The sequence below is a fragment of the Mustela erminea genome, chromosome 4, assembly GCF_009829155.1.
Source record: "Mustela erminea isolate mMusErm1 chromosome 4, mMusErm1.Pri, whole genome shotgun sequence".
Taxonomy (NCBI): Eukaryota; Metazoa; Chordata; class Mammalia; order Carnivora; family Mustelidae; genus Mustela; species Mustela erminea.
In genome coordinates, this window is record NC_045617.1 from 131,248,160 (window position 1) to 131,257,314 (window position 9,155).

A 9,155-nucleotide genomic window follows, 5' to 3' on the forward strand; every position below is an offset into this window, starting at 1 on the left:
ACCATGTTTCCAGGGTCCTGCCACTGTGATGTGCCCAGCATCTGATAAGTCAAGTCCACAAGAACAAAAGAAGTTCACACCAAATTAACCCAAACAATACAAATAAAACAGGAACGCTAATCCAGTTCCCACTGTGGTGATGTTTGGTTTGCTTCGCTGGCAAGTTAACTGAGTCAACATCTGTTTTATTCCCTCAGGTGTCTCAGGAGACCAAGCTCACATTATGTATTAAATCCTTCCCAGAGGTCTTCTCATCCTCAGACTCACACGGCCCAAAGAAGCACCCCTCACGGACAGGGCCCAGAGTGCAACTCGCTACGGATCCATCATGGTGGTTATGGTCACCAAGAACTGTCAGCCCACTGGTGGGCTGGGTTGTATTTTTCCATTTAAGAAAAAATAATGTACTAGATGTGGCGCATAAACAATGAAGTTTGGAACACTGAAAAATAAAATAAAATAAAATTTCAAAAAAAAAAAAGAAAAAAGAATGCATGCAAAACACGTTCTTTTAGTACATTGTTGTTTTAAAAGACTAGAAAAAAGAGCTGGGGAGCCTGGGCAGCTCAGTCATTAAGTGTCTGCCTTCGGCTTTGGTCATGATCTCAGGGTCCTGAGATCAAGCCCCACATTGGGCTCCCAGCTCAGTGGGAAGCCTGTATCTCCCTTTCCTACTCTTCCTGCTTGTGTTCCCTCTCTTGCTGGTGCTTTCTATCAAGTAAGTAAATAAAAATCGTTTAAAAACAAAAAATAAAAAATAAATAAAAGTCTAGAAAAAAGCATAGAGTAAGTCCTTTTATCAGTTTGGGATATAATCTAGCTCCTTTTCTAAACATTTATACGTCTTACTCACTGCTCACCGTGTAGTGTGTTTTGTTTAACAAATAGGGCTCGGATCATAGGTCTCCGGTAGTTTCCCTGTAGGTTTTTTAGCAGAAATGTGAGAGGGGGGGTTGCCTCTGTGGTGCCCTTGAGCACCTGTTCTTTCAATCTGGCTCCTCTCACTTGAGGAAGTCACATAAAAGTGAAGGAACTGTCTTTCTCTACAAAAGGCTGTGCCAGGACGAATGCACTCTGGCCAGACCAGAAACCATGCTGGAGGCCAGAAATCAATATAAAAGTAGCAAGTGGGAGCCAGTGCCACGTCTAGGGATGCTGGAGGGGGTAGGTGGTGTAGACCAAGCTGGAGGACAATGCCAAGGGCTCAGAACCAAAAGGAGAGATGGAATCCAAACATACAAGCAGGGGTACAATGCGTGAGCTGCTCTGCCAGATGGGGTCCAGGATGGGGCAGACCCACGGGCCAGCCCCGGAAAGCTGGAGATGGTGGTCACTGAGCGATAAAGCAGAGAAGTGAGGAAAGAAGACAGGTGTGAGAAACGATCTCCTGGAGCTGTCCTAGTGGGCTCCCAGGCAGTGAGGGTGGCAGAGTCCCAGCTGACCCACAGCACAGAGGAAGGGATGCAGTTACAGAGATGGGGGGGGGCCCAGAGATGGGTTTGGGGCGATGGGGGAGATGAACACACCGGATGGGGAAGATCATGGTAGATTTCTCCTTCTCATTCCTTCTCCCTCCTCGATTTTATTTATTATAATGAGTCCATGAAGGCAAGGGGTGTCTAAGTGAGAAAGTAAGTCACTTGTACCTCTTTAAATCGCCTTGATCCTTGAACCCCTTTCTTTGGGGTATCACCCTTGCTTAACTTTCCATATCCCAACAGGGCTCTGTGCTCCCTAAGGGAAACCCACTCTCTTCGTCACCCCCATAGCTCTTTACAGAGTACTCACAGGGATTTCAGTTTTGGGGAAACAGCCAGCAACATCTTCCCTACCTCACTTTCAGAGTCTCGGCATGGTTGTGGTCAGGAGACCACAGGCTCTGAAGCCAACCTAAGCATCCCATGGGCCACCCACTCAGGAAAGATAAGTGGCAGGCTGCTGGGAGATGTAGCTAGCAATGATCAGAGTGGTGGAATCTGTCCACAATGTCCTGGTGACAGTTGAGCCCCAGGAGGGAAGAGGGAACAAAAGAGAAAAGATGGGAGAAAGCTACATACAAGAGACAGAAATAGGAAATCCCAGGCCATCTTCATGGACTTACAAACATCTTGCATTTGTGTCTTACGAAGAAAAGAAATGAGGAACAAAACCCCAGAGCTTAGAAGTATTAGAAGCCACATGAAAACATTTGGGAACACCATGTCTTCTTTTTGGCATGGGAGCAAATATGAGAGTAGGTAGAGTAAATTAGGATCATGAGTGCCATGATGCAGACACAACTCTGAAAGAATCTTCCACAGTGTCCCTCAAGGTCAACCAGGTGACCCATCTGACTAGTCGGGGTCATTTCCCAGCAGAAGTCAGGGAGGACATCCATTTCAGCCAAGATCTGGGACAGAAATAATCAGAAGCAAAGATGAACTCAGTTGGTTAAGCATCTGCCTTCAGTTCAGGTCATGATTCCAGAGACCCCGGATGGAACCCTGGGTCAGGCACCCTGCTCAGCAGGAAATCTGCTTCTCCCTCTGCCCCTCATCCCATTCAGGCTCTCTCTCAAATAAATAAATAAAATCTTTAAAAAAAAAAAAAATGCTTGTCCAGGTAAAAGCAGGCTCTGCCAGGGGTGGGGATTAAGTCCTCCGAGAACCCTGGTCTAACCCAATCTGTCAAAAAAAAAAAGATACTAAAGCAAGTTTCTCAAAAACAAACAAGTAAAACATAAAGGGGGGAGGGGCAAAGTTGGAAGTACTTCATGATGTAAAAATAATAAAACAATAATCATCACAAGGATACTTCTGATGCCTACACTTTGGGAAATGCATTGAGGAGTCATCCCAGGACAGCCTTTAGGGGACCAGCAGCCAGTCCCCTGGAGTTCTGGGACACCCTGTCCCTCCCGCACTTCAGCCAAATGCGATGGCGGAGGGCCTTCTCGGCTGGAGGGTGCTGGTCCCCGGCCAGGTGTTTGTTTGCTTGTACACAGTACTAGATAAATAAGAAGCCTATCTTATTTCATGGTGGTTCTCTCTCCCCACCCCTGCGCACCGCAGACTTTTTTTCCCCTTGCTTCTGTCACAGTGCGACTCACAACCTGAATTCCAGCTTCCCGAGGCGATGCCCCTGGCACTAATTTTGAACAAGGAAGTGTAACTCGGAATCCAGCTCTTCGGGAGGCTTTGGAGGTGAAGCAGCCGTGGAGGAGGGTTAGGACAAGGGATAGAGAAGTTCAGAAATGAGCGTGTAAGGACAGTGCAAGGACAAAGGCACAGGGACACTCATTTAATTGGATCAACTTTTCCTGATTTCCTAATTTCCTATGCTCCCCTTAATTGCATTTCCCCTTAGTAATAAAAACCCAGTATCTCCCACCCCACCATTATTTAATTAATTTCTCCCTCCGGATTTTAGCACATTTATAAAAACACAATGGAGTTTATGACAAGAGTGCTTAAAAAAAAATTTCGCTAGACAGCAAAATTTTAGTGATATTTATTCACAATGTTTGGTGCTTAAATCAAAGGTTGTTTTTCTTTTTCTTAATTTTCATGATTACTTCACCAAAATCAAATGGAGTGAAAACTGCTTTTCTTTAAGGGACCCCTGGGTGGCTCAGTCGGTTAAGCAGCTGCTTCAGCTCAGGTCAGGATCTCAGGGTCTTAGAATCGAGCCCTGCATTGGGCTCCCTGCTCATCGAGGAGCCTGGTCTCCCTCTCCCTTTGTCTCTCCCTCCTACTCGTGCTCTCGCTAGCTCTCACTGTCTCTCTCAAATAAAGAAAAAATCTTTAAAAATAAGTAAAATACCAAGATGAAGCCAGAGAGGGAGACAAGCCCTAAGAGACTCTTAATCTCAGGAAACAAACTGAGAATTGCTGGGGAGTTGTAGGGGAGGACTGGGTGATGGACACAGGGGAGGGTATGTGTTGTGGGGAAAGTTGTAAATTGTGTTAGACCGATGAATCACAGACCTGTACCCTGGAAACAAATAATACATTATACTTTAATAATAATAAAAAAGGGGGTGCCTGGGTGGCTCCGTGGGTTAAGCTTCTGCCTTCGGCTCAGGTCATGGACTCAGGGTGCTGGGATGGAGCCCCACATCAGGCTCTCTGCTCAGCGGGGAGCCTGCTTCCCCCTCTCTCTCTCTGCCTGTCTCTCTGCCAAATTGTGATCTCTCTCTGTCAAATAAGGGAATAAAAATCTTTCAATATAAAATAATAAAAATAGCAATAATAATAATAAAGATAACACACATTAAAAAATAAAGTAAAATAGTTTCACAGATAGTGATCAATTAAGCAACTGAATGGTTACATTTTGTACTACACAATATCACCAAAAAGCAGATGGATAGAAAATCAGCTAGGCCAGTATCTGAACATCTATTTTTTCTTCTAAGCTTCCAGAGTAATCTCACTCTTTCGGCTTCTCCCCGCAGGCACACTCCAGCTACCCGGAAGATTCACGGGCATTTGCCTGGAGCAGATACACCAGGACATACCCACGGGTGCAGGTGGGGCCTTCACTTTGGAAGAACGGCTGCATCCTGCTTCAGCGGGACCAAACTTTCCCGGAGTCACAGGGAGAAGGGACTCCTCTCTGAGCTGCTCTCACTTCCCCTTCCTCCTTCAATCAACGTCCAGCAAACATCCGCTGCAGGTCTGTTCCGGGCGAAGAGTTCTGCCGCACGCTGGGAATACCAACATGAACAGTGAGGTGGTCCAGCAGGAAGGCAGTTACAACCTGGTGTAGAAGGTGCTGGACCCAAGAGAAGCCCAGATTCCACGTGAGCACATCTGATCAGAGCCTAAGCCAGGCTGGGTGAGGCAGGAGTCAGGGAAGTCTGCCTGGAGGAGGTGACCTACCGCTTCCACCCGTTGAACTGATACTGAGTGCTTATCACATGCTTCCACTGCTCTGAGTGCTGACATCGAGCCTTGGACCAACACATGCGGTCTTCCTCACCAGAAGCTCACATTCTGGGAGGAAGGAACTGCTAACGGGCAGAGGCCTGTGACAGAGTGAGCACATGACCAGGGAGGCCTGAGGAAGTCATGTTTAAGCTGAGACCTTAATGATAACATGGAGGGGAGAGTTTTTCAAGCAGAGGAAATGGCCTGCAGTAACAGGCTTAGTAGGCTGCTGGAGGAGGGGAAAAAGACCCGTGTGGCTAGAATTGAGTCGGCAAGAGATAGAGTGAAGGGACTGAGGTGAGAGAGATAAGCAAAGACCAGATCCCACATGGCCTTTTAGATTACGGTTACGAGTTTGCATTCTGTGGTAGGCATCCCGGGAAATCACTAAAGGGTTTCAAGCTGGAAAATGATATGCACGCCCAGCCTGCTTGGTCAGGTGAGGAAGAGGGGAGGAGAGAAGGCGGCAAAGAAGCAGGACACGCAAAAGCCGCTGGAGAGCTGGCCTCCTGCGTGGCGGGGCACAGAGCGCCAAGCAGGCTGGAAGGAGGTGAGGCTGGAAATGCAGGCCCTCACCAGACTGCCATGGCTCCCGCGTGCCCCTGGAGGCCTCCCAGCAGGACTGATGTCATCTGGACCACGAACCTCAACCCATTCGCTTTTGGATTGGTCGGTGGTGTTCAAGCCCTGCGTTCCCCTCCCCAGACAACAAGGACCCAATTCTCTCTTCAAAAACCCAAAACGCACAGTCTGTCCAAGTTACGAAAATGCATTGCTAATCTTCCTAGTCTTACACACGACACAATGGTTTTCTCATCCTCCAGATTCCACGGGTGAAGTAGAGGAGCGTCGATCTACGCATCCTCACATGGATCACTCACTTTCCTCCTCCAGCTCGAGACTCCCCTGATTGTCCCACTTCTCCCTTGGCTGCTCCTTTCCAGACTGTTGTCCTGCTGCTGCTGCTTCTTCCTCCCCATACTCCTTCCAGTTTCTCAAAGGACTGGCCGTCCCTTGCCTCGGCAGCCCCACCCCTGTGGCTGTGTCTGGCTATTACTTCTCTATGGAGAAGTCCCGAAGCCTCTTCCGTGCTTCTGTCTGTGTGCGGAGCTCCACACACCCCTGCTCCATTAGATGTCACACCCGCGTCCCACACTCCACGGGGTCACACTGCTCATCATCATCCCCAAAGGCTTTCCTGCTTCTAAAGTTCTCCTACAAAATGCAGTCCTTGTTCACCTTAACTAGTGTCCTGAGTCCTTCTCAACTCCTCCCTCTGCCTCATTCTCCATACACTATTGACCAATCAAGGCTCTTCTGTGTTGTTTCCTCCATGTCCTTGGAATATATCGCCTCCTTTCTTCTTGTAAGAACACCTTCCTCGTGACAGTGATCATTTGGCTAGACCACTGCAAGGGATGCACGGCTGATTTCTTCCTTCCTGTCTGCAGTGGCTCTTGACTTTCTCTGGGTGCTCCCCTCAGGGCCCAGACGCCATCTTTAAAACTGGCTTTATACTGCTCAGAGTACACAGAGGCCACTAGATTTCAATTTCCTCAGCTTCCCATGAAAACAAAACATGACAAGCAGAGATGAAAATGTGGAGTATGAGAAACAGTGGCAAGCAAAACAATAGTAAACATAGACTCTGGGTTTTGTAACTCGTAATTGTATGTAAACATAAAGTCCAAGTATGTACTGTCCAACAGAGTGGACAACAGCCACCTGAAGCCATTAAGCACTGGGCTTGTTACTATTCTAGGGGCGCCTGGGTGGCTCAGTGGGTTAAAGCCTCTACCTTCGGCTCAGGTCATGATCCCAGGACCCTGGGATCGAGCCCCACATCGGGCTCTCTGCTCAGCAGGGAGTCTGCTTCCCCCTCTCTCTCTGCCTGCCTCTCTGCCTACTTGTGATCTCTGTCAAATAAATAAATAAAATCTAAAAAAAAAAGTTACGATTCTAAACTGAGATGTGCTATAAATGTAAAAATACACCCTTAGAAGTCTTTCTACCAAGAAAAAAGGCATGTAATGAATTTTGGTATAGAGTACACATAAGAAATGATACTACTCTGGGTGTTTTAGGTTAAATAATATATTTTGTCAAGCAAAACCTACCATTAAAATAAATTTCACTTGTTTCTTCTTGCTGATTTTAATGTGGCTATGAGAAAACTTTAAATTATATATGGATTCTATAGCAGTGTATTTCAACAGTGCTGGCCTAAATAAGTGGGACAGTGGCAGTGAAACTTAATGCAACTGGCAAGATAGTCTTCCTTAAGAAGGCAACAGAATGCAACAATGAAAAGACAAATAACTCCATGGAAAAATGGGCACAGAATCTGGATGTACATTTCTCCAAAGATACACAAATGGTCAGTGCTCAACAACATAAAATGTAAATCAAAATCACAGTTTTATCCCACTTCATTCCCACCAGGAATGCCATAATTTTTAAACTGGGACATTACAAGTGTTGGTGAAGAGGTGAAGAAATTGGCACCCTTGACATTGGCGGTAGGAATTCACAACAGTGCAGCCACTGTGGAAAACAATTGGCAGGTCCTCAAAATGTTAAACATGGAGCTACCATAGGACCCAGCCATTCCATTCCCAGGGAAATGAAAACATACTCACGCAAAAAGTTGTTCACGGCAGCATTGTTCATAATAGCTGAAAAGTGGAAACAACCAAATATCCATCAATTGACAAAGGGGTAGGGGTGCCTGGGTGGCTCAGTCGGTTAAGTGCCTGCCTTTGGCTCAGGTCATGAACTGGGATCAAGCCCCACATCAGGCTCCCTGCTCAGTGAGGAGTGTGTTTCTCCTTCTGCCTCTGTCCCTGCCCCTGGCTCATTCTTTCTCTTTCTCTCTCTGTCTCTCAAATAAATAAATATATATATTTTTTAATTGACAAATGGGCAAACACAATGCGGTACATCCACACAATGGAATAGTATTGGACAATTAAAAAAAAATGTACTGGGGTGCCTGGTAGCTCAGTTGGTTAAGCCTTTGGCTCAGGTCATGATCCCGGAGTCCTAGGATCAAGTCCCCCATCAGGCTTCACTTCACTTCTCCCTCTGACCTTCTCCCCTCTCATGCTCTCTCTCACTCTCTCTGTCTCCTGCAAATAAATAAATAAAATCTTTAAAAAAAAAAAAAAGTACTGATATGTCCTCCAATACAGATGAAACATTGAAAACATTACACTAAGTAAAAAAGGCCAATCCTCAAAGACCACATAATCACGATACCTTTTATATAAAATGTGCCCAAGGGACAAATCAGGAAACTGAAAGTAGACTGATGGTTGCCTCGGGCTGGAGGGGGCTAGAGGGAAATGGGGAGTGACAGCTAAGGGGCACCAGGGGTTCTTTGTGGGATGATGAAAATGTTCTAAAATCAATTGTGGTAGAGGTTGCACAAGAAACAGATTACAGTTGTTTCTGGGAAGGGAACTTGACAGCTGGGGGACAAGGGTGTCCCTGTATATATGTTTTTTTACTACATATCCTACGTGTCTACTGAATTTTGTATCCCATGTATCATAACCTTTCCATCAACAAATAAATAAAATAGGACTTAATGAAAAATGATATTAAGAATGACAATAGAGTTATAGGTACTGGTTCAATAAAAATTCAAAGTGTATTAAGAAACTCACTTAGGGACGCCTGGGTGGCTCAGTTGGTTAAGCAGCTGCCTTCGGCTCAGGTCATGATCCCAGCGTCCTGGGATCGAGTCCCACATCGGGCTCCTTGCTCAGCAGGGAGCCTGCTTCTCCCTCTGCCTCTGCCTGCCATTCTGTCTGCCTGTGCTCACTCTCTCCCCCTCTCTCTCTCTGATAAATAAATAAAATCTTTAAAAAAAAGAAAAGAAACTCACTTAAACATTTATACCAATACATATGCAAATCTAAATGAAAATCTAGATGTTTATGAAAATATAAAGGTCAAAATTGATTTTGAAAAAGGTAGAAAAGAGGACCAGGCTAATCACCAGATAAGAAATTTAAAAGACAGCCATAAACATACCTTTCCCTTTAAAAAAAAAAAAAAGTGTCAAATTCAGATAGACTTATAAGTCAGTTCTTCCAATTCTTCAAAGGTAATTCTTACCTATAAAACTTTTTGCAGACATAGGAAAATGGCCAAGACGTCCCCACTCATTTAATAGGGATTAATGTCAATGTACTAAGAAAGGTATAAAGGTAACAAAATGGACAAGAGAGGCTTCACACT

At 45.6% G+C, this 9,155-nt stretch overlaps 1 long non-coding RNA gene across 1 annotated transcript; it reads right to left on the minus strand.

Moving 5' to 3' along the window:
- Positions 1-329: 329 nt before the first annotated feature.
- LOC116587844 lies at positions 330-5,955 on the minus strand. Its single transcript, XR_004284670.1, has 3 exons — positions 5,792-5,955; positions 4,499-4,687; positions 330-442 (listed from the first exon to the last, which is right to left on the minus strand). It is a non-coding gene; the product is annotated as an uncharacterized LOC116587844 (long non-coding RNA).
- Positions 5,956-9,155: the final 3,200 nt, after the last annotated feature.